The 27,333-nt window shown below is 35.0% G+C and overlaps 1 long non-coding RNA gene and 1 pseudogene across 1 annotated transcript in view; both read left to right on the forward strand.

Annotated features, from left to right (window-relative positions):
• The first annotated feature begins 873 nt into the window (after positions 1 to 873).
• The window catches only part of LOC133178660 (uncharacterized), a 38,338-nt pseudogene continuing 11,878 nt past the window's right edge, over positions 874 to 27,333 (forward strand).
• The window catches only part of LOC133178740 (uncharacterized), a 28,142-nt gene continuing 4,755 nt past the window's right edge, over positions 3,947 to 27,333 (forward strand). The window contains exons 1-4 of the long non-coding RNA XR_009720016.1: positions 3,947 to 4,102; positions 6,926 to 7,021; positions 11,450 to 11,554; positions 11,768 to 11,865. This is a non-coding gene — a long non-coding RNA (uncharacterized LOC133178740). The remainder of the gene's footprint in view (positions 4,103 to 6,925; positions 7,022 to 11,449; positions 11,555 to 11,767; positions 11,866 to 27,333) is intronic.

Here is a 27,333-nt window from a genome sequence, read left to right on the forward strand (position 1 = left end):
TCCAGTATACATATGTTAAACCAAATTCAATTTGACTGGAATATTAAAAATATTTAAAACTGACAAATGATTTTAAAGAATTTCCTCTTCTTTCCGGAGTAAGGAGTTGATGTTGTTTAACGTCCCTCTCGAGAATTTTTCACTCATATGGATGTAAGGAGTTGATCATTACGTCATAGGTTCGAATCCACTGCGGGATATTGAGACAAGTCCTTTGGATGAGACTGTATAAATAGGGGTCCCGTGTCGCAGTAGGTGTTGGCACGAAAAAGATCCCTCACTTCTCAATGGCATGTGCAGAGAAATTTGCAGCCCTCCACCGTCAAGTGGTTTTGTCTCCATATGAGTGAAAGATTATCGAGAGGGACGTTAAATAACATACAAACAAAAAACTTCGAAATAAAACTATCATGTGGTTATTTTTTAATTTACTAGTTGGAGTTAATTCAAAATTTACAACATGATAATACTACAGCCACAATCCACCAAATAAAAAAAAAATGATCTGAATACCCTTACTCCAGATTAATTTCTAAATGGTCTACATGTGGCCCGTCTAATTTGTATCCTTATTTGCTTTAAAAGGACAGTGTCATTTTTTTCTTGTGAATTATTGTATAAATTTCTACTAAATGTCGTAAATTTTGTCATAGACGTAGACGTAAACGTAGACTTTACGACTGAATTTACGTGTGCGTAGATAGCGTTTTACTAAAGGTCGTATCTGCGCCCGTAAACGTAGTCCCGCATGTAAAGTTTCTCGTAACTTACGACAGGAACTCTTCAGTAAAAGGTAGAAAAACTAACCTAGTAACGGAAGCTACGCATGCGTATTAACTACTTTCGATTACATTGCGAGTCGTCTGCAAGATAATGGATAGAACGAAAGCGAGGAAGCCGAATTGGACGGACATCGAAATGGATGTGCTCATTGAGGCATATTGTAACTCCATAAGGATTATTCGAGGTAAATTCTCTCCATCTATTACCTCTGATGCTAAGAAAAGAGCAAGGGATGAGATAACAGAGAGGTTAGTTCTTATTTTGATATTTATTTAGGCCCCATGTTTATTTTTTGCATGTATCTGATTCTATTCTATACATTAAATTTGCAACAATGCAAAGAAATAAATTTATAAACGGCATAAAAAAGATTCCTACTACATGAATTCAATTGATTAATTATTCAAAAGACACTTCTGTGAGTGAAGACATGTCTATATTAATATATCACACTGTATGCATTAGGCCTAAATCTTTGAAATCGTGTAATGGAAACGTTCCATCAACTGACCAAGCCGTCATAAAATATCATTGAGATTTCACAGTTTTAATTTATTCTCAATAAGAGTTGATGTACATAATCCGCCACAATTAGATCCGCAGATTCATTTCAAATAGAAAGCGAAAGTAAACAAAAGGCGATAGTGGGCTAGTGAATCGAAGATGGAGAGAAACCCATAATTTATGTATGTTCTCTTATAAAAAATGTATCCATTTAGTATATTCTGATAATGATGATGAGAAATAATGTAATGCCTTTACATGCCCCTTCTTTCAGGTTGAACAATGTGCGCGTCACAGTACCGACTTTAGCATATGACACCCCCTGTTTGTAATGCATGTATGGATTAATACAGGGCGTACTATTTGTCAGTTTGAATATGAATCCTTATCCATGTTTTATCACCATTTCATACAACAAAACAAATATCGTGGATTTCAAAATTATGACGCACTGTAATTAACAAATACGAATAAAAAAATAAACAGCAATACCACGATTCATGGCAACCATGAATACTAAAGACGTATACACTGGTATACTGTATACCGGTACTAAATACATGTACATGTTATATGCCTGTATGCATCCTTGGCAGTGCAAAATTATTCACTGTATTTACAGTATATATATATATATATATATATATATATATATATATATATATATATATATATATATATATATATATATGACATATGGCTTTAGGAGACCAAGGAGGATATATTTTCTGGCTTAGGGAGACCACTGGATTAAGGCGACCTTTTTCGGTCTCCCTATTATTTTGACCTCATCAGTATTGCAAATGTCTTTTTATAGATAAATAAACAGTCTGCCATTAAATATTATTAATCTTTAACTCTGTTATTTAACATTCAAAAGTTGTCTAATTCCTATCATCTTCCCTAAAAAAGAAAAGAATGTATAACCTACGTATAATTTCAAAGGATAATTTTTCTGCATTTTGGAGACCATGAAAAACATGCAATTAAACAAAAAATCTAGCATATATATTTTTTCCGCTTTTGATATGTTCAAATGAGTGTTTCTTTAACTTAGTTTTCCACTTTTTATGTTAAAAACCTAAAAAGGAAAAATATTGTAAATTTATGGACCATGTTTTGAATTCTTAGCAAGTGCTTTCCGTCATTTGTTCCGAATGCCATCGGAATGCCTCTTCAGTTTTCAGAAAATGACCTCTGAACACCATGAATGTTGAGAAATTTGGGTAAGTAACTAAAATGATACAGTAATAAGTTGTAATTAAGAATACGCAAGACAAACATTCGTGTTTTTTTTGTTTTGTTTTTGTTTTTTGTTTTTTTTTGCCTAGTAATTTAGCTTTTAAGAGAAAAAGTATGATTTTAAATAATCATTAGACTATAGTTCGGTATATAAAATCCTGAAGGAAATTCGAAATAAAGTTAAATGATAGGCCCCTATATTTTTAATTCTTTTATGCAAGTCCACAAACAAATTGCAGAAAATATTTAAAGATTAGGCCGAACGTAGAAAAAAATAGTCTCGCAAGTTGACGCAGCTACATGTGTATGTCGAGCTTAAAAATTTAAAGTAAACTTTCTGTAAACATCATGCAGGACATGATCATCATGATATAGTATAAATGAAACAGACCCTGTAAGAAAAAAATAGCTGTAATTTAATAATTATTTATTAATATAATGTGGTCCTCTGCTGTTAAAATACATATGCAGTAAAAAAAGGGTGAAGCAGATTTGATACAATACATGGCTGAAGGAACGTACGAAATGAAATTTAGGTATACTATAGAAAACATTGCTCCTTTATGTTTGGACCCCCTCAATAATAACCTCTGATGATCTATTTTTTACTTTTGCTTTTGGCCCCCCTAAAAAATAACCTCTGGTAATGTATTTTTCTTTTGCTTATTAAGAAATTTTTAGTTTGTAGCCTCCCCCAACCTGAAACTGAAAAATGTTGTTTGGTTGTGCTCACCCCCCCCCCCCCCCTCTCCAACTAAATTACGTACGGGCCTATTCTCCATCCCTGAGGTTTTCTTTCACCAAAGAAAGATTAATTGGTAACAGTTCAGATATATAGCAATATTTACGGAAGGGAATATTCTCGTTTAATTATGAAGATGTGACAGTAACTAAATGTTACACAGTGAGTGTAACATTTATTTAATATTATTGTAACAGTTAATGTTTACAAATAGTGAAATACTGATACTATGAAATTTTAATGGATATATAGAAAATATACAAGTACAACCATTATTGTAAACCACATACACGAAAAGCTTTTTTTTTCCAAGCAATTGGAAATTCTTTACAAATCATTATCGCAGCCTAGTTCCCTTCATTATTTTCAGCAGTTCAGTGACTGAGATAAAATGATCATTTGGGGTTTATACCCCCCCCCCCCCACCAAATGAAACTAAAAAATGTTTGGTTTTGGTCCCCTTCAACTGAAATTGATTCCTACTTACCATGCTTACAGGCTTAACTATGAAGATGTGACAGGGAGTGTAAAAACAATAATTGTTCAGACGGATACATAAGTTGATATAAATATCAAATTTTAATGGATAGATAGAAATTAATATACAATTACAACCATTTATTATAAACTACATAAAGATAATTTTTCAAGCAATTTGAAATTCTTCATTTTTTAAGATAATATTGTATTTCGTATATATATGTTTATAGGTTTATTCGTATCAACAAATCTGTGTACGAGTTAATAACGCACCCTGGGTTCCCTGCATTTTCAGTGACAGAGAACCAGATATAAGAATGCAGGGAAACAAGCCTTGTTACAAGGTTTGAGGTTTGTTTATTTTATATTTTAATTTACACTTTTTTAAAATTATTATGCAAAACTCTGTGTGCAGATGAATATTTACATTTTAATGTTATAAGTCGTTTTGTGGTTCATTTATTTGCGGTGACTGTCCCACGTGTGTTTACCTGTTTACATTCACCTACTGACCTAGAGTCTTCAAAATATACCTTCTGTAATCATGACTGTTGTAATCTTGTTTTTATGTTAGTTTACCATATGTAACTTGACTGTTGTATAGATTTATAGCGATCACTGCAAGCTTTTAATATTTATGTGAAGAGAAATTTCAGACTATCAATCACAGGCACTTGTTTCATATACGGTGCACCCCTACTTATTTTTACCACAAGGTATCTAACTCAATTTTAGGCACCCTGCTTTAAGCTCGTATTTTGTTCATATATCAATCATTAACCTACTTTAAAATGACATTGTTCGCTTCATGAGACTTTTTTCTTGTCAAATAAATCGTTTCAGACGTCTCTGGTCGAGACTCTTTATTGTAAACCACTCATTTATTCCTCGAAAATTACCTCGATACATTGTTAAATTTAAGACTTTAGATGGGATACAACTTCCAGTTGGGGTAGAATAAAACCAGAGACTTCCAAGTATTCCATTCCGAGGTCTCTGGTTTTATCCTTCATTTATAACCCCAACCGCAAATTTGTTTTGAAAATTACCTTGATACATCTTAAGACTTTAGATGATACAAATTTCATTTTTTTCACAGGTCACAGGGTTTCAACTTAAAAAATAAAAATTCTCACCGTTAAGATATCTTGGAAATTTTAGCGTGATATGTTGATAATTTGCCAAATTATTATGTAATAAAAGGGACTTTATATGATCACCCGGCGCTGTCACTTTAGTTCAGTCTTCACAACAATTCTTTTTCAGCACATGCCCTTCGGGCATGTAGACCTATCATTTTTACCCAGCGCATTCAAATTTGTACATGCCCTACTCAAAATTCTTACATTTACCAGTATTGTGCTACAAAAAAAAAACATTAGGTATAAAGGTTTTATATTAATTTTTTCAGCATTGTATTTCTCCGTGACTGTACCACGTGTGTTTATTCACCGTGATTGCCATTTTCTAAAGCGTTTTTGTTCATTAATAACTTTTGAGTTGCATGCTGGTCATTTGTTGGCCGGTTTAGCTGAACTGAATTTCAGAAATGGGATCATGACTGTAGTGCCACAGTATGTGGCATCGATGAACGTCTCGTAATTTAGCAAGAAACTTCGAGAAAACAAATAGGTTAAACTAAACACTTCAATGATTAGATTGACAATCATTTGACAGGTCGTATCGAGAATGTAGACAGGCAATCCATCTAAGACATTACATATAGCAACGTTTACGGGAATAATGGGGGTAGGACAGAATAAATGGCAAGTAAAGATCGTACAATGAAAGAAGATTCACATATGCCCTCTTCGGACATGTAATTTGACAATTTTTACATGCCCAGCTGCAAATTTAACAGGTCCCTGGCATTGGACTCCCGGGTTATTTGGAAGACTGTTAGTTTAGTTTCATGAGGTCCGACAACATTGTTTCTCAATGTCTGCTCCCTCTACCCCATACACTTATCTTGATAAAATTATATAAATTATATTATTAATTACTCTGGTATATAAATTGTATAAACCGGTCTTGTTATAAATTATATAAACTGGTCTTGTTTATGTAATTTTACAATGTCATAAACAGCTGCTTAAGTGCATATAATATTGTATTAAATGGATTTATATATAGGATTAGGGAAAGATCCTCACTTGATTATGCCAGCATATTTTGCTCGTAGGAGTTTATTATCTACCACACATGATCAATGTCACTTTTGGACGTGAATGACTTTTGACACCCTAACTTCAGTTCAAATCAACGTTAACTTTATGTGACGTCTTTCTGAATCTTTTTTGGCATGTAACTTGGGTAAAAACAATTAAAGTACTCTCGATGCATTTGATTTCTCTTAGCCCGTTTAAACATTTCCTAGGTCTATACCAGTTTTTGCAGGGGCGAAACTATATAGAAGTTGGAAAAGAAACCTATCCCCTTTTTGACGTATTTGGTTTTCAAGGGGTGAAAATTTTCAATGTTACACTCAACTACATGCAACATTTATTATATTATACTGAATGTTTTATACAAATACAAATAATAGTGAACCTTGAGCGCATAAATCTGCGCAGTCACTATTTTTTGGAATATCACCCGTCGTCAAGCAATGTTGACTGTTGCGACACTGGAGGGCGTGGCTTCATTATTCAGTGGGTAATAGTGCTTTTTAACAAATGTTTCTTGACGAATCAGATTGATTCATTTAATATACCTGAAAGTACAATATTAATTAATTGTCATCATTTTCCTATATTAGCTTTTTACTGGTAATGGTTTTGAAATGATAGGAACATGCACTGTTCAAAAAGTCTTAAAATGTTGTTTTGGCTCAATTTCTTTGTTAGATTACTGTGTTGAACTAAGGCAGGTCAATTAAAGTAACATGATCCAATAGATTCCATGTACATTTAGTACTGTAAAGTAGACAAATTTATTGTTCTCACAAATATTTCTCAAATATTGATTTAAGTTGGTCTCCTGAAGGATGTATTAATGCAATTGGTCTGCTTAAGGTATAATATAGACATGCATATTTTATTTTGAATTTGTATTATGTCAATCATTAGAAATATATGGATCTTAATTAAAAAACATTGTTTTTATTAGAATTTAAGATATGTATAATAGGCATATATTCTTCATGCTTTTCCATAATTAAGTCCTTTTTTACAGGGTCTCTGCTAGAATCATGTGGACCCCAGTGTAACACATCTATGGAAAGAGAGAAAATCTCAGCTCAAGGGTCAACATGTCTTTATTCCAAGAAAGGTAAATTGATAATTTTTTTCTGCTAAAATACTCTTTTATAAATTATAATATCAATGCAAAAGAATGAACAAACAACATACCTAACAACATTTTGAAAATGAAAGTGCAATAACAGTTAATAATTATGATCAATTGAATGTATGTTAATAATCCAATCAAAGTCCTTGTTGTATATCATTTTTGCTAGGGCTGTGTATTGAGCAAAAAAAAAGAAGAAGACATTTTTTAATGCGATATGCAATATATTGGATTCTTTCACAATTCTGTCAAAAAGTCTTATAAATCATTATGCATGAATTTTATAAAAATAATAATTGTTTTGCAACTCATTTTTAATTTTTTGTCTCACTGTCTTTAAAAATTACACTTCAAATTCAAACTTTTCTTGACTGTAAAATCAACATGCTAAGTAAAGTTGTCTATGTATTTTTATGATTTTGTAATAATCATCTAAGATGTGCTACCTCCTTAACGATTATATCATTTTTGATCAGTTTTAATTCAAAACAGTTAAATATAATCTTTGGTGATTGAAATTCCCAACTTTTTCACAGAATTACATAAAAAAACTGCCTGCCCAAAATGTATTGGAATTAAGTTATTTTTTGGATACGATATATTCATTAATCTAGATATGTATCAATATATTTGGTGCAGCCCTAATTATTGCTGGTTCATAAATAACTAAAAAATAAACAAATGCCAAATGTTGGCATGGTTGGCATTGCAACTGTATCTTACACATTCAAATCAGGCCATTCTTACAAGTTTTGAAACATGTTGGATTCTTCACTAGTGCCGCTACTACAGAGAAGACAGCTTGTTTATAAACTGTGTCATTCAAAGTTTCAGTATATATATGAGAAACACAACAAATCTGAATGCTTAGCCATTACACTAAATGATGAATCTACTTTATTGTGTTATTTATTGACATTTGACAATCATGATTTATAAATCATTTTGAAATTTTTAAAAACAAATTAAAGCAATTCCCATCAATTCCTCCCTAGACAAATATATTAATGATAATTTTTACAGCAATACCTTGCTGTAAATTTCAATTCAAGTGATTTGATTTTTGATTTTTTTTTTGTTTGTTTGTTTGTACATTTATGGTTAATTTATCCTTAGAAAAAAATTAATAAGAAAGTAATTTTATTAAAATTTTATAACTTAAATAATGTCTAGATTCATGTATTGAATCATAAAATTGTTTTGAGAGATGTATCGTATCATAATGTCTGTGTATTATTCAAACCCAATATACCTACATATCACGATGTATCATTTCAGCATTTATTTGTTAGTGTTGTTTGATTTGTTTTGTATATGCCCTTTCCTGCTCAGAAAGCAGAAAGCAGAAGTTCTTGCTTCATAATTGTCACTCAAGACCTGAAACTGTATTAGAAATCTGTATGACGTGTGAAATTTCATATCTGTTTTGACATAGTTGTTAATTTGTATAACAAAATGCAATAATACAACACAATTGATTTAATAGCATTAATTTTTGTATCAGCAAAAAAAAAAAAAAAAAATATTTTCCCTACCTACTGACCCAAGTGTTTAAAGACTCAATCGGCAATGCCAAACCAACAATTTTTTAACTGTGGCCTTATCCACTGATATTTCTTTTGTTCTGATTCTTAGGTTCTTTTGTTCTGATTTTTTGTTCATTGAAAAAAATTAACGCCTTTTCTTTGATTCCTTAATTTTCAAGTTGAAGAGTGCATCCCGACAATCAGTTATGATGTTACAGTGTCCACTGTCCAATCCGACAACTGTGCAATCCAGCACACTGGACTTTCCGACCATTAAAACTTAAATATTTTATTCCCAAAAATTTCTTTATAATATATATAGAATAAAACACTGTATATTCCGACCACTGTACATTCCGAATTCTGGTGCTTTTTGTCGACAAGACTAGATAATTACCTTATGATTTTACCTGGGTAATTCGACATAATTATACATTTGTACCATAATTAGTCGCTAGTTCCATTTGGGCACAAGCTTGGTCTACTTAGTAGTTAATTACATGTATTAGTTTGATGGTGTTTATATAAACAATAAATGAACTGTGTTTGAATTTAAAAATTAGGCAATCAGTACTCTTCGTTGTTATCAATTTTATTCTCGCATTGACAAAATAGCATCCACGCGATAGAAAATAAAAAGGAGTACCTGATATTTAGATTGCCTTTACCTAACAGAATAAATAAGATTTTTTGCTTGAAATTGAAATCAAACATGCAGTCAGAGTCCTTTAAAGTCATGTCTCCCTAAAAAATGAGTACAGCAAACTACTGTATAACATGTAGACAACACACAATTTGAAGACAGCATCTCGTCTAATAGAAAATGTTTCATTTCCGGGTTAATATACACTGAATTAAGTGAGACTGTGCACATGAAAGATTTGCAGGAAGCAAAAAACTTCCACTTTAAGTAGACCCATTAAATTTTAAAATGTTAATGTTGTTTGATAAAAATTAAATCGCAATAACAATGTTTTAGAGGTACGTCCCATTTATTTGAAAAGTCACGAGAGGGTATTAATAGCACAGTCTATCTTGAGAAGTTAACAATGCAGAAAAAATCAGAGAGAAATGTAGTGTAGAAAAAAAAATAAAACCACTGTTTACAGAAGGTAGACAAAATATTTAATATCTACTGTTAGTAAGTAAAATGCTAAAAATTAAATTGCAACAACTCGAAGTGATTGGCAGTTCCATCTGTTTTGCACGTTTAAAAGAAATTATCGTATATTACTACAGAGTTTACTAGTGCTGTAACAAATGATGTGTCTCAAAGAAATGTTAATCAGCCGAAGGTATATTTTATACAACAAAGAAACACACACACACACATACTTTGACAATTAAATACACATGTACTCTAAACCTAACGAAAAATGTTTTTTTTTTTCTGTATGAAGTCACCTGACATTTATCATAATGCTCAGAAATATTCAACACTGGGTAATCCGACACACTGTCTAATCTGACATTGATTTTATTCCCCTTCAACATGTTGGATAAGACAGGTTTCACAGTATATCAATGACGTAATGTATGCAATATATAAATAACTGTCCCACCTGCCTGCTAATGTGGAAACAAAACTTCCCTCCATAACAAAAGAGTGCACCAATGGAGATCATTCGGCAAACCTCGGCTGATTCCGTCACCTTCATCAAACGTTTGATGAGGTACGAATCGGCCGAGGTGTGCCGAGTGCAATGGAGATAATCTCGAAACTTGTGTAGTAAGATCAACTCCTAACAATGCACCACTTTTCAGCATTTATATTCAGTGCTTAAGGGTTTATTCTTACTAATGAAATAAGTTGTGGTGATGCCTATATTTACTGTAAGACATTTGTAATAATGAAGCATTTGTGAGATGTACCCTTTATCAGTTATTTACAAACAAGGCATTTGAAGAGGATGAGCACAGTGCATTTTTTTTATCTGAAGTTAAGGTGATTTTAAGCAAAAAACATTTCTTGTCCATATTTAGAAAGCAAAATATTTTGACTTAGTTTAAAGTTTTATAAACCCATTAAACTTGTTAAAAAATTAAGTATGTAAACTTAATTTTGAATAAAGAGTTGGTCCTCTGTGTAAAACTTGCTCTGTGAGCAAGTTGGAATTACAATGCCTTTCACGATTCCTTCACATTAAATGGGGTGAAGACCCACAATATTAATAAATGTAGATTAAACATCCTATTTATGTCAGTTATTGTATTAAATGAGCTTTCAACCATTTTATGCTTTATGGTTTTAAATAATATTTTATATTTCATAAATTAGACAGTGAAATTTGCAAAAAAAAAAAAATTATTGATTTTTAAACTGTTGTTACATTTAGGAATGTGGGTATATGTACATATCCTGTTCAAGTCTTTGTGTATCACATTATATCATGATATACTTCAGACAAATTAGTACACCCGTAGTCTTGAATACAATTCATACATTGATTTCATTTGCCGCAATGGTCTCTTTAATATTGCAATAATGCATTTGGTCTTCCTAATGCATGTATAATGCAGGTACTGTATATACTCTATGTCCAACTTATAGGTGAGTCATAAAAAGATTAGTATTTTGAAACCAGGTTAAAACATCAGAGCATTGATTTGAAATTGTCAATTGATTCTGGCAAAAAGTTGTACCGATTTATAAGCGGGTCAATAGCAAATCCCTCCAAAATAACCTCAAAAAATACAACTGATTTATAGGCAGACCACCTTATAGGCGAGTATATACAGTATAGTTTTTGTTGAATTTTGCTAACAGCAAAACACTATGAATAATGAATTTTGGAAAAAAAGATTATTAAGTTTAATGATGCATGTATGTAGTATAGAAATATTGTTCATATGCCTGTACATGGTACAAATATGCATTTTACAGAGTGTACATATGCCAGAATCATATGGACCGCAGACTGGCCCTGGTGATTCCGTTAAGAAAAAAGAGGAAAAATCAGTGTTTGTGCTCATTGGTCATTGGACAAAGGTAAATAGATTTATTTCATGAAACTAAACATGTAAATTACTAGGATATTAAAATATCACAATTAAAATACATGTACTGATTTATATATATATGGATATCAGTTGTTCTCCTTGATGCAGTTATATGCATTTGTTATCCCTTTTAAGTGGATCTTTTAAATATTATGCAGTTTATTTAGAAGCTCTTTATTATCTGCACTGTTCACTTTTACAGGGTGTATGCCAGAATTTTTTGAAGAACAGTCTGAATCTGACATGGAAAAAATGAAGAAAAACAGCCTTCCTGTTTATAAATCTACATTCTGACAAAGGGTAATTTTGTTTAGTTCAATTAGAAGTGCACATTTAATTTCAGTTGCTTTCCTTAATGATATATTATAGCATTTTTATTCCCTTATGAACAATATGTATACTTGTAAAGCATGTATCACAAAATCTTCTGCAAACAAAGTTTTGGGTGTATATTGCTTGTTGCTTAACGTCCCTCTTGAGAATTTTTCACTCATATGGAGACGCCACCACTTGCTGGTGGAGAGCTGCAAATTTTTGTCCTATACTCAGCACTTACGGCCATTGAGCATTGAGGGATCTTTATCGAGCCAGCACCTACTGTGACATGGGACCTCAGTTAATACGTCTGTCTCATCTGAAGAACGGGTCTCCACATTCCACAGTGGGATTAAAACTCGCTATGTAAGGATCAGCTTCTTTCTCCGCGACTCTAGAGTAGACGCTCTAACCACTGCATCTGCTCTACTTTGGCAACTTTGGGTGTATATAAGCATGGTTGTATATAAGCATAGGAATCATCATGTCCATCTGTCTGTTCATGTGTTTGGCCACTTGTGTGACTAGCTTTTTTGTTCCAATTCTGGCTGAGATAAATTGATTTAGGTCATCTAAATACAAACAAATTAAGGGAAATTACTATGGTATTGGGATGAACATTTTGGAATACTGTCTCATTGTTCCATTGTAGTTGGTCTCTTTAATGTTGTAATAATGCATCTGGTCTTCCTAATGTATGGCATACACTGTATGCATGTATAATGTTGTTAAAGTTGGATGAATGTAAAACAGTTCTTGCGTGATGACAAAGGTAAATAGATTTAGTTCATGTAACTAAACATGTAAATTACTAGGGTATTAAAATCTCTCGTTTTGAATACTGATTTACATGTGGAGAGTAGTTGGTCTCCTTAATGCAGTAATAATACATTTGATCTTCCTTATGCATACTGCATATTTATTTTTATATAAATTTAATGGCTGACATGTATGAGGGTTGATCCAAAAGTTTGTTGAATTTCTTCATATTTTATTTATTTATTAGTGAAAGAGGTTGAATACTGATTTAGATGTGGATAGTAGTTGGTCTCCTTAATGCAGTAATAATACAGTTGGTCTTCCTTATGCATACTGTATATTATATAAATTTAATGACTGACATGTACGAGGGTTGATCCAAAAGTTCGAGGAATTTCTTCATATTTTTAGGTCACCTGAGTAACTCAGGTGACCTATTGCTATCCGTTTTCGTCCGTCGTCGTGCGACGTACATTAACATTTGAACATTTTTAGCTTCTTCTCTGAAACCGCTCAACCAATTTCAACCAAATTTGGTATATAGCATCTTTGGGTGAAGGGAGAGGGCAAACAAACATTATTTTAAAGATTGCCTTAGCATGTCGTTTATTCTGTGCATTTATGGCAATTAATATTAAAATCGTCCAGACCTGTTAAAACCCATGGATGTCCACAAAAATGTTACTCAAATCAAATTTCATGTTAAAATTCGAAGTAAATATAAATACCTGTGTAATTGTATAATGGTGTAACAAATGTTTAAGAATGCCATATTTAAATTTCAAAAATTGCTCTAAATGTGCATGAGATAAATATCTAAATGCTGTGAAGAAGCACTGTGCTACAATTACCATATTAAAGAAGTGATTTTAATGAAATCTTGTTTCTAAAAAACCTGTAGAAAATTTAAAGAAAATTAGAAATCACGATTCTTACCCCAAAACCATCAGATGGTATGAAAGCCTTCAAACAATGTGTTTTACATAATTCGCATTTCCAAAAACTGTGATCATTAATTTGCCGACCTATTATTGTATGTTCTAATGAAGGAGAATTCATGTGCAAACTTCTACATGAGAAGAATAAAAGTATTGCCGTGTCCTGCAAGAAAACAAAATCACATTATATTATCAATTGCAGATGGTGTCTACGTCTTTCAACTAATTTTGCAACGGCAAGAGTATCTTCTATGTAGTAACTGTTTTGAACCAAGACATCCTACTGACAACTAAGTCCATGATACAGAGCTTTCTACTGCCTTGTTTAGAATTTTACATGTCGAGAAATTTATGGTCAGTGTAATGACCTTGTTTGCAAATCTAAATCTTCATTACGTCGAGTTTAGACTTTCATGTGAATTTCATGGTCCCTGTCCCCCTGGGGCCTGAGGGGCGGGGCTAAAACCACCAAAAATAATGCAATCTTTAAAAATCTTCTTCTTTACTCCTGGACATCAAGCAGTCAAACTGTTCGCATCATTGTAATAAGCATTGAGCCCTCTACCAAAATTTTGAAATTCATGGCCCCAGGATCAGGGGTTCTGGTGCTAGGATGGGGCAATATAGATCATATAGTGAAAGTGCATTATTTCTTTGAAAATCTTATTCTCTGCTCCTGGGTATTAAATAAAGTAACTAAGTACATAGTTATGAAAAGCAAGACTGCCTCTTCCAAAATTGTGAATTTCATGGCCCCAGGGTCAGGGGTTCTGGTGTTAGGGCGGGGCTCTATTGATTATATAGTGAAAATGCATTAATTCTTTGAAAATCTTCTTCTCTGCTCCTGGGTATTAAATAAAGTAACTAAGTACATAGTTATGATGAGGAAGAGGGCCTCTTCCAAAATTTTGAATTTCATGGCTCCAGGGTCAGGGGTTCTGGTGTTAGGGCGGGGCTCTATTGATTATATAGTGAAAATGCATTAATTCTTTGAAAATCTCCTTCTCTGCTCCTGGGTATTAAATAAAGTAACTAAGTACATAGTTATGATGAGGAAGAGGGCCTCTTCCAAAATTGTGAATTTCATGGCCCCAGGGTCAGGGGTTCTGGTGTTAGGGCGGGGCTATATTGATTATATAGTGAAAATGCATTAATTCTTTGAAAATCTTCTTCTCTGCCCCTGGGTATTATTTAAACAAACTAAGTACATTGTTTTGATATTCAAGATTGCCTCTTCCAAAATTGTGAATTTCATAGCCCCAGGGTCAAGGGTTATGGTGAAAAAGGGTCAGGGGCTCTATTGATTATATAGTGAAAAAGCAAAATTTCTTTGAAAATACTCTTTTCTGCTTCTGGTTAAAAAGCAAAGAAGCTAAGCATATAGTTATGATGAGCATGATTGCTTCTTCCAGAGTAGTGAATTGCATGACCCCTGGGTCAGATGTGCTGGTGTAATGGTGGGGCTCTTGATGATATAGTGAAAATGCATTAATTCTGTTAAATAATCCTGTCTGCTCCTTAGTGTTAATCAGATAAACAAAGTGATTACTTACATGTATGATGAGCAAACTTCTGGTCCCAGGGTGAGAGGCTCTGGTGTTTCTAGGTGGGGGGGGGGGGGGGGGGGGGCTCTATTGATAATATAGTGAATCTGTAGTAAAAAATGCATTATTTCTTTGAAAATCTTCTCTGCACCTGGGCATATCAGAGGCAAAACAAGTAAAAGTTTTCATAAAGATTTTTGAACATCTGGCTTCGGGGCCACCAACGTATAAAATCTCAGCTCAAATCTCAACCTCAAATCTTAGATTTCTGCCTCAGCTGAGATTTTCCTAAAACATCATGCCACCAACATCTCTGAGATTCGATCATCTCACGTAAGCTGAGATTTGAGAAAAATCTTGGACTTATTCTCGTTGTTATATACGACCTTTTTTTCTGAAAATGCATGAATTTGTTGAATCAATGATTGAATTTACCTTTTAGTCAGTTATTTATGCAATATTTTAGTGAATATCACGAAAAAACACATCCCACACTTCCTTCGTCTTTTATTTGTTGTTTCGAGTCATTCAACAAAGAGGATTCCATTTCGACATTTGCGACAATAAATTTTCATTGAACCCCCCGTAAAAAATCCCTACAGAAGAATAACACAAAAACATATCTAAACTTTGTAGTCTTGGTTCGTCTGTCGACATAAACACACAAAAACATACACCGAGGCGTCACTTCCACCATTGTGACGTTACATGTAGCAGGTAGGCGGATCAAGACTATATTCCCCAGACTGATTAAAAGAAATCATTTTTCTTTGTTTGTTATATATGTTAGATATATCTGTATAATTCTTAATTCTCCATAGCAAAAAAAAAAAAAAAAAAATATGAGTCATAGGGACTATTTAAATTTAGAATAAACCTGAGTGAATTTTTTTTCTAGCAGATCCACACAAAAAAAATGCTCAGTAGGCTTATATCATGTAAATTTCTCACATGCTGTAATAAATTTTGCGAGTATACCATAATTGTGGAAAAACAGCAAACATATCCAGGAGCAGGTAACATACGCATGCTTAGTTTTACAGGATTTAATTTATCAAGGAAATTTCTCGAGGAACTGTTTAATTGTCGGTGAATTTCAGCTCATATCCCCCCAGAAGGAAGAAAAACCGGCTGAAATTTGAACTAAGGGCATGTATAGGGAAGCGGCAAACTAACACATCGCATTTTTCTACGATCCCCTGTGACAAAATGTCTCGGAAAGTCTTCTTTTTTTTTTTTTAGATAAATAATAAACAACGAATATAGCACCACTTGACAAATAATCATCGTTACATTGAAAACCAGAATCAATCTCGCATACGCTCATTGAGTAATGAGAAACTGATTAATTTCTAATTGTATCGTAAATAAAAGTTTCACTGCGTAATGATGTAATTTTAAAAAAAAAAAAAAGAACCTACGGATCATACTTTTTTGCTTCAAAATGTAAGTTGTCGTACTAAAAAATACTGTTTGTTAAAAAAGAATCTATTCTTGCAAGTACTATAGCTAGCAAGTACATTTGAATAGATGCAGTCCTTCTTGTGATTTATACATGTATTTCAGAATGGTCATAAGTCAAGTTTATTCTTATAAATAATATAAATGGTCAAGGATTTAAGTACGCACAATACATTGTGAGTATAAAGTCGATCCAAATTCTCAATCAAGAATTTTATAGATTTAATTAAGAACCAAATTAGACAGACTGCTATCATCTGTAATAAATAAATGGCGATTTACATATTATTTCGAAAGAACAGAAGAATTTGTACATGAAATTCTAGACACTATCAGATTTCTTTTAATATTTCGTATAATATTTACCTTAATAAATAGTAAAATATAACTTCCTGGGAAAAAAAATACGGGACCGAGGAGTTTTGATATTTTATCTAATCATATTTCCTTTTCTGATATACATGAACATTGTGAATTACATGTAATAAAAATGTCTTGTCACAAATAGCTCATTTAAATATGAATTAAATTAATTATATTAATTCCTGTACGAATGAAGATATAAATGTTATGTACGAACGTGCCACTAGAATATTCTATTCTTTATTTTTTCTTTATTTATTTTTTTCTTTTGGTAAAGTTTAAAGTGCTTGATTCCATGCGTGGACAATATTAATATAATAAGAATATTTACATGCGCGTAATTACCCCCCCCCCCCTTCACAGGGTAATCAAGTTTTGGGAGAAATTAACATCCTTTCTGTGCTTGTATGTTAATTTCGTGTATTTATTGATTAAAATGTGCACTGTCACAACATTTGCGATCATTTTACCATAAAAAAAAAAATTGTGAGATTTTGTTTGAGACTGGTATACATCAATCTCAAGATTTTCTGAGAAATCTCAGAATTTTTTCTCAGCTGAGTCGGAAAAAACGGTGGTGGCACGCATGTTTGAGAAAAATCTCAGACGTGAGAATCACTGTAAATAATGTACTTGAAAGGTTAATAGTATAAGAGAATTATGCAAGGTTTTTTATCATATAATACAAAAAGTACTTTCATAGTTTTAATGATCAGGTAGACTTGTAAGTAATAGATGAATAAAATTGAGACAAAAATAACTTGTCTTATTCAATGTTCATCAAAGACCAAAAGAGTCCAATGTAAGAGATTTTCAACAAGGAATTAAAATACCGGGTAGTACAGAAGCACTAATAGTTTGTTAATAACTGTATGGTGATAGTGATAAATGGGGAACAGATTAGAACCTAATTTATGAACTGTTCATGAACACTAGACTAATTATTTTGTTGATCCTGATCACCCTATTTTTCTTGCTTTTGGGCAACAAAGCTTCACCTTTCAGTTCATTTTATACTCTGTGGATCCTCTTAATTGTTGTATTATAATCAGATGACCGTTAAGGCCCTTGGGCCTCTTGTATTTATTTATTAGTGAAATTGGTTGAATACTGATTTACATGTGGAGAGTAGTTGGTCTCCTTAATGCAGTAATAATACATTTGGTCTTCCTTATGCATACTGCATATTATATAAATTTAATGACTGACATGTATGAGGGTTGATCCAAAAGTTTGTTGAATTTCTTCATATTTTATTTATTTATTAGTGAAAGTGGTTAAATACTGATTTACGTGTGGATAGTAGTTGGTCTCCTTAATGCAGTAATAATACATTTGGTCTCCCTTATGCATACTGTATATTAATATAAATTTAATGACTGACATGTACGAGGGTTGATCCGAAAGTTCATGGAATTTCTTCATTTTTTATTTATTTATTAGTGTAAGTGGTTGAAAATTACAAATAAGAATTATATAGACACTTGTTGAATTTTTTTAATAAACAATATTTTAAATATTTATGATAGGAACTCTATGGCAGTTGCCATAGCAAAGGATGTTTTAAAATGCAGGGGAGACATTTACTCGTTCATTATCATTTTAATTGAACAGTCAGGTAATCACTGCCCCCCAGGACCTGACATGCCTTGTTACTTGATTCTTTTCACACATACGGTCATCATGACCTTTCCTTGTTGCCAGCTTTACAATAGACAACAGCTGCATAATTTTCATTACATTTATTAAAGACTTGAACAAAAACATATACAATCTTGCATTACTCATAACTGTGATGGACATAAGGGAATTGGCATTAAATGGCCGCATTGCATAAATGTACAATCAAAAAATAGGGTCCAGGAGGGATAGCTGGCATACCGACTAATAAGTACCGGGCAAAACCAGTGGCCCTGTGTTGGTCACAGATGCCCGAGATCCCAAATTTAGGTACTAGACATTAGGGACCGAGAGATTTGCGAGCACATCTGTATACCCTGCTTCCGGAGATTGCTTCTGGTCAGCAGTACTTTTACACCCAAGTACTCCAGCACTAAGCCTCCCCTCCTGTTACAAGAGGTGGAGGGGGCCCCAGGCCTGCAGACTTGGCTACGACCCCAATCGAAAACTTTTTACTTGACTTTTTACTTGACTTTTATTACACATTGCCATAGGTTGGATACTTTGTAGACAACCTGTCTACCCAACAATGTGCCCACCAACTTGTCTGATGGCTGGGCAGGGAAACAACGAGCCAGATGTGTTCGCAACCCTCCCACTCATCCCTCCGGACCCGCCCCCCTTAAATACAATGCGACAAGGGTTTTGAAAAAGTCTTATAATATTGTAAATAGACTATAGATAGATGTGTTAACCACTGTCACTATAAGTTAGTTTAATCACAAGTCTTGAATCACTGTTCCGGACTAGTTTTTGTGCACAATATTGGATTGGCTGTCCTTTCTCCGCATCAATCCCTATGAGCTGGATTTCCTGCCGGTACCTGTTTGTTGTTGAATATCTGAAAAAAGCAAAAGATCTGACAGCAGATTACTGCAATTTGGTGACATTTTCATTAGCCAATGATTGCATTGGCTAATGACGGATAACTCTTTCATATTGATAATAGGTTTGGATATTTTGGTAGAATTTTCTTAAAGTTTTAGGGAATATATGAGATGGCATAAGGGAATGTACGAATCAAATAGTATGAAATTACATGTATATAAAAAAGGGGACGGGTGGGTGGGTAATTTTGATGTGGATCTCCTGCCTCACCCTGTTGCTGGATGGCGGGAAAAGGAAGTGCCATCAATTAATCAACTCGTACCAATACCAGTCTTTTGCCTTTTGGATTATAACCAATTCATTCCACTATTAGTTTTAACGACATTGTAATGTGCTTCCGTCAATTAAATGAGATTAATTTGGTATAAGGGCAAATTAATCTGCCTTAATTGAACAGTCAGGTAATCACTGCCCCCCAGGACCTGACATGCCTTGTTACTTGATTCTTTTCACACATACGGTCATCATGACCTTTCCTTGTTGCCAGCTTTACAATAGACAACAGCTGCATAATTTTCATTACATTTATTAAAGACTTGAACAAAAACATATACAATCTTGCATTACTCATAACTGTGATGGACATAAGGGAATTGGCATTAAATGGCCGCATTGCATAAATGTACAATCAAAAAATAGGGTCCAGGAGGGATAGCTGGCATACCGACTAATAAGTACCGGGCAAAACCAGTGGCCCTGTGTTGGTCACAGATGCCCGAGATCCCAAATTTAGGTACTAGACATTAGGGACCGAGAGATTTGCGAGCACATCTGTATACCCTGCTTCCGGAGATTGCTTCTGGTCAGCAGTACTTTTACACCCAAGTACTCCAGCACTAAGCCTCCCCTCCTGTTACAAGAGGTGGAGGGGGCCCCAGGCCTGCAGACTTGGCTACGACCCCAATCGAAAACTTTTTACTTGACTTTTTACTTGACTTTTATTACACATTGCCATAGGTTGGATACTTTGTAGACAACCTGTCTACCCAACAATGTGCCCACCAACTTGTCTGATGGCTGGGCAGGGAAACAACGAGCCAGATGTGTTCGCAACCCTCCCACTCATCCCTCCGGACCCGCCACAGACATCGATATGATGTTCCTCCATTACTTTACATTAAGGGATACTTTTCCCTTCCCTTGAATGAGGGACCACAATCCACTTTTTATGTTATTTAAGAAAGTTCTGTTGCCAAGCTCAGAGAGGTGTGTACCATCAAATCTAAACAATTCCGGATTAGCAACGGATATGTTTGCATGTGAAATTACACCCCCACCCATTTCTGTGACAAATTTTGAGATATTTTTGTTAATTCTTTTACGTTTCTTGTCTATCTTTTTTCCACTGTTCAATGGAGCTCCATGCCAATAACGGCATGGTAGAATGTGTGACCACACCAGTTTAGTATTTGGGAGAAGAGCATTATATCGCAGGAAGCTGCATTGAATCTCTTGTATGAATTTTTTGCTAGTTAAGTTTGGAGTTACCAAATCGTTGGATCCTAGATGAATTACTAAGTAATTTGGGGGTACTTCATGCTTGATGAGCTGTAGGATTTGTGGGTCTAATTCCTGCCAGTGCATCCCCCTGCGTGATCTCCATAGCAGTGTGGCAGGGAGGTTCAGGCTTTGTCCCCCTGGGCAGTGTTTGGCTGCTTCCCCTGCCCAAAAAGGAATGGATGATCCTATGATCCATACTTTTAGACCTGCAATGCTTTGGGTTGGTTAGTTTTGGATTTTAAATGGACTATACACATGTCCAAATATCCCCCCCCCCCCCCCCCCCCCGGCATCGATGGGTAGATGTCTGTAGTCCTAGTAGGCATGGGAATGTTGTTGTGAACCAAGTTACATGATCCTTATGTATTTAAGAAAAGCTACTGATTTCCATCTACCAAACTTCTGAATTTCAGAATCGGATGTGCCCTGTAATGCAAGGTCTGTTGCCCTCCCAATTCGAAAGCTGTGTGTGCCAAAATGGCCTGGTGTTGGTATTATGTTTTCAATAGCCTTTTGAAGGACTGCGTTGAATTGGTATCTCGTCAATGGTTTTGTATTAAGATGAATTAGAAAACTGTGGTTAACAGGGGTATGGGGCCTACGCTCGATAAAATCCAAGGTAGCTTTAACTGGGCACAGGGTAGCAAGTGGCTGGCTATGGATAATAAAGGTGGTATTCTTACCCACCTGGTCAGTTTTGGAGTGTGGTATGGTTAACCTTAAATAGGGCTTGTGTGGATGTGCTTGAATGTGTTTGAGTTGTATGCAATGGGATGAATTCGGTGTGTTTGAGTTGACTAAAGTGAATTCCCCTACACGAAGTAATGCAAAGTATGCTAATGAAAAAGCACATGTGAACAGTTTGACCTCGTAAGTGGAGCAACACACTGACTGTAGTGATATAACGAGCTTTTCCAAAATTGGTAGGGTTATTGGGAGGCGGCTGTCTGGAACAACTCTGTTGTTGCGCTTTAAGCCTTGAAGTGCTTTGTTAATTTGGAAGGACTTGGTAGGGTCAGGAAGATGGTTTATTTTGTGGAAGTATGACAATGCACTAATGTAAAGGGACACTGAATTGGCTGACATTTTTTGGATGGATAGGTAGGCTATAAAATATAGTAATATGTTGCTGTGCAGGGGCCAGGTTTGCTGTAAGCCATAAATGTTTAAAAATGATTGGAATTTATTCAGTGCAGCCCGGTAAGCTTTGTAGGTGTTTTGTGACAAGGAGCTATGAATAAGGCGTTTGGACTCAGCAATTAGATTTCCCATATCTGCTTGGGGAGCTGTGTGGGCCACATCTCTGCCTCTGGAGCCAGGTTGCGAAACTTTCCCCACTGTGAACGAGAAATACTGTCAGCTATTTTGTTCAGTTTTGTTGGGATGTGTTGGGCTTTAATTGTAATGTTATGTTGCAAAGTGAGGAGAACAAGTTTTCTGACAGTGTTCATTACCCTTGTTGACTTAGATGTCAATGTGTTAATGACTTGTACAACTGCCATGTTGTCAATGTGGAAAAGTATGCGTTTGTTTGATAACCATGGGTGCCATAACAGGAGTGAAACATATACTGGAAATAGTTCTAAGAATGTCATGTCACGAATAACGTCAGAAAACACCCAGTGGGTAGGCCATTTTGAGTGAGCCCAGCGGCCAGCAAAAAAGATTCCAAACCCCCCATTAAACCCCCCTGCACTATCTGTGAATAGCTGTAGACTGTTATCTGATGACCAAATACCGGAGCATATGACTGTGACCCCATTAAAGTGTTTCAAAAATTGCTGCCATACTGCAAGGTCTGCTTTCATACCTTGATTAACTCTTATCATGTGATATGATTTTTTGATGCCAATAGTGGCATCAACTAGTCGCCTGCAAAAGGCTCTGCCAGGTGCTACTGTTTTGCAGGCAAAATTGAGGAAGCCAATCAGTGATTGTAAGGCCTTTAAGGAGACCTTTTTACTTATCATGACTGTTTGAATGCTTTGTCGGAGAGAAACTAACTTGTCTTGCGGAAGTCGCATTACCATGTGGATTGTGTCAAATTCAATTCCTAGAAAAATTATTGTTGTGCTAGGCTCAGTGGTTTTGTCAAGAGCTATTGGTATTCCGATATGGCTACAGATATTTTTGAAAAGGTCGAGGGTAGATTGGCACTGATTAGAATTTGGTGGTCCTGCGAAGAGAAAATCATCTAAATAGTGTAGAATATGGGGGTTACGTGAGCTAGATTGAATGATCCAATGTAATGCAGTTGCGAACTTCTCCCAGATTGCGCAGCTAATGGATGCACCGAATGGCATCATTTTGTCAAAAAAGTATTTACCCTGGAATTTAAACCCCAATAGATCAAAATCATTTTTGGCCACAGGAATGAGCCGGAATGCAGATTTTATGTCGGATTTAGCCAATAAAGTACCTGCCCCCAGTGTCGAGATGATGGCTGCTGCGTCGTCCACTGATGCGTAGTGTACTGAACATGCAGCTGGATCTATAAAGGAATTGATCGATTGATGTTCTGGGAAGGACAGGTGATGGATGAGTCTAAAATCTCCATCTTTTTTGGGGACAAGTTCTAATGGTGAAATTTGAAGGGATGGGAATGGTGGGTATTCAAATGGTCCCCCTACCCTCTGGAGCAGGAGTTCTTTATGTATTTTGTGTTCCACTATACTGGGGTTTACTATAGCACTTTTTAAATTTTTTGATTCCCTGTAAATTCTTGGGCCATTGTACTGGAGTTGAAAACCATGTAGGAAACCGTTTATGAGAAAAGATTTAGCACTGTAACCTTGTAGATAAGTAGACAAATTGTAGACATCAATTGGAGTTTTTCCTAAACTGTTGATATCCTCGTTAGAATCGTGTATTTCTATTCCTGCATTTGATTGAGGGGTGTGATCCGCCACATGAATTGCACAAGTGGACAAACCTGCAATTTGGGTAGAATTTGCATGACTTGCCTGAATTAAAATCATAACAGTAACGATTGGGTGCTGAATTTACATTTTTCTTAGCTGCTGGTATATTGGGCTGTTTATGTTGGGGGAAAAAATTTTGTGTGGGAGATATGGGCTTTTCTTGGGCCTGCATGGTGTAATTGTTGGTGACATGGATCAACCAGAGTTCAGAGTTTATGATTCCCCAGGACGAGTGTGGGTCTGACGCTTTGCGAAGCCGAAATTGTTCATCATATGTGAACCAACCATTCCCCGATCTGTCTGCTGCCATTCTTACATCCCTCATATATTTCAAAAATTCTTGGGCTCTAGATCTATATTTTTCTAACATAATACTTGTGAAGATGATGAAGGCTGAAGTCCATTTTTCAATTGACAAAAAGGTGCGGGGTTTATGCTTCACAAGGCACATTGTGCCGTTGCGTATTTGTATTTGGCCTTGTGTATCTAAGTGATCTGAGATTTCCCGCGCCGATTTTAGAAGTATGGATAGATCGACAAATTTTCCCTCCCAAATTTTTTGTTTAATTTTTAGTGGAACATGGGCGCTAATGGGATCTAAAGAACTGGGGGTTTGAGCAGGTTGGTAATCCGCAATGCTAAATGGGGGGCCACCGAATTCACTATTGTTTGTATGGTGTGTTAAGGCATCTACTGTGGGGAGCAAAATGTCACACTCACCCGAGATGTTGCTCAACGTCTCCTCGTCTTGGCCCTCCCGACGTCCTGTGGGTTCGTATTCGTAAGCCTCGTGGGTTGATTCCGCCACCGTTACTGTGGCTGGGGACGTTGATGTTGCAGTACTGGTCCGGTTTCCCCTAAGTCGTGGTCTTGTGTAGGTGGGATGTCCCGCCTCGTGTGTGGACCGCTTGGATCTCCTTCCTCGCCCTCTGCCCGGCGAAACAAAATTACGATCGCGCTCCTTTCTGGAGCGTGAGGTGATCGTCTGTCTAACTGGCGGCATAGTTGAGTCCAGGTAGCGTGTAAAATTGGTTTGACTTCCGTCGGATGATTGCGATAATAATTTTGATGTGGATCTCCTGCCTCACCCTGTTGCTGGATGGCGGGAAAAGGAAGTGCCATCAATTAATCAACTCGTACCAATACCAGTCTTTTGCCTTTTGGATTATAACCAATTCATTCCACTATTAGTTTTAACGACATTGTAATGTGCTTCCGTCAATTAAATGAGATTAATTTGGTATAAGGGCAAATTAATCTGCCTTAATTCTTAATACGTGAAATAAGAAAAATCCTGCACTAAGTGGCAAATAAAACGAAAATTTTGTCATAATTACGATTGCTTGACCACTAATATACCTTTCTGTGAGAGTTTTACTGATTTAACTTGATATTTAGATTATTAGTTGATGATTTCTTGTTCATATTTTAATTGTTAGAGAACATCACATTTTGGTCAAGTTATAAGTTTTGTTAAAATCTTGGGAACACTCTGACTTAAAGGGGTATACTACTGATACAGGCTGGAGAAAAATGCATTAAGCAACTGATTTACCAGTGGCATTAGAAATTTAAGAAAAACAGAACTTCCATGGAGGTTGATTAAAGGTGTGGCCGCCTTTTGGAGGGTCTGTTTTTCTCATAGACAAATTAAGCGTTGACCGCTGACGTACTGTGCTTGACTTTGCTTCTGAAATTGGAACACCATATGCAAAGATGGGGAGTATTTTTGAAATATGAGTGTAATATTAAGATAAGTTGATCCATGTGAGAGGATACCAAGGCTTTTCTTGAGAGAGAAAAGGAGAAAAAGGCAGAATATTCTGTAGAATTACTTAGTCGAATTGAACATGAGGGTGAGATGCTCCTATAACGCTCCTATAATGTGACATGACATACTTAACTTGACGTTACGTAGAAGTCTCCCCCTGATTTTACAACTATCAATGTTCAGAAAGCTCGTGTGACCTTATTGGTAATTGGAACATGGTGAAAATTTCCAGTATTGTTGCATAAAGACTCCATATTATAAATATGCCTATTGTTTGCTTTCATCAAATCACAATAAAATTTTAGAGATAATTAAATTTCACAAACTTTTGGATCAACCGTCGTATTAGAAAAAAGATGGATCTATTAGATTGAACAGGTTATAATTCACCTGAGTCATTTAAATTACTTATTGCTATCTGTGTTTGTTCAGTCATCATGTTTCAAGTGTTGTCTGTAAACTATTGAACATTTTCAGCTTCTTTTCTGGAACCAGTTTCAACTAATTTCTCAGTTGAAGTATACAGACATAATATAGAAGTGATTTTATTGACTTTCTCAATCTATCCTGAATTTAAAAATGTAAATATAAGCATTTGATTGTAAATATTGAACATTTAGCATCTCATAACCAGAGTTGGAAATTACTGACTGCCCGAGGTAGCCTGTTTTTCAGGTAGGCAGGGACAAACTTTAGATTAACCTCGGTGGTCGAGGTCATTTAAACAGCTAGTTCCTGTTTTCCATTTTTTTTTTCAGGGTATAGTAAGTCTATAGAAAATAAGTAAAATATAGTATATCAAAGGAACACTTCTAGTTAAAAATTTGAGTTGACCTTAGGACCAATATTGGTTTCAGTCTTTAGAAAAAGCTTATCGATGTATGTTCCGATCACTGACTTTAGGCCACATGTGTGTAGTTTCTTGTTTCTCATGTATTGCTTTAGTTCTACGTTAATGGTAATCTAACAACCAAGCTTTATGACAAATGAGATGGCTTTAACTTTTCAATTGTCAACTTCCCTTACTTATTTAGCAATATACCTTCATCACCTGCATACAGGGTTTATATCTCTCAGTTGATTTGATACGAAAGAGCATCCTCTATGTTTGAAATTTTTTTAAAACGAGATAAGTTATTGACAAACAAGTTGCTGAAACAAGAATATCAGCAGTCTTGTTTAAAGTTATCATTTTGTAAATTCTATGGTCGATACAATGACTTTGTCAGCAAATACAATTTATCATTAAGTCAAATGCTGAGTGACGTTTTTCATACTTATTGTTAGGCCATTATTTACACACTGAATTATCGATGGATTTTTCCATTGTTTCCCAGTTGTGACAAGGAGCACATGGCGTGTGTGACCGGTCTGCAGGGGATGCTTACTCCTCCATGGCACCTGATCCCACCTCTGATGTTTTGGAGGTTCGTGTTTGCTCTGCTCCTATTTTGTATTTTTTGATGGGCTTTTGAGCTTGAATACTGTTTGTTATCTCGATATATTTCATTCTAGTCAACTGTGTGTTCATATGATCCTACCTCAGTATTTACAGAATTATACATCCTTTGTATGAGGGTCATTCTTGATGTCTGACTGAGTGATGGCAATGGGACATAAAACCTTAA

This window comes from Saccostrea echinata, unplaced genomic scaffold (genome assembly GCF_033153115.1).
Source record: "Saccostrea echinata isolate AGI-Se365-2 ecotype Australia unplaced genomic scaffold, CSIRO_AGI_Sech_v1 ptg000003l, whole genome shotgun sequence".
Classification (NCBI taxonomy): domain Eukaryota; kingdom Metazoa; phylum Mollusca; class Bivalvia; order Ostreida; family Ostreidae; genus Saccostrea; species Saccostrea echinata.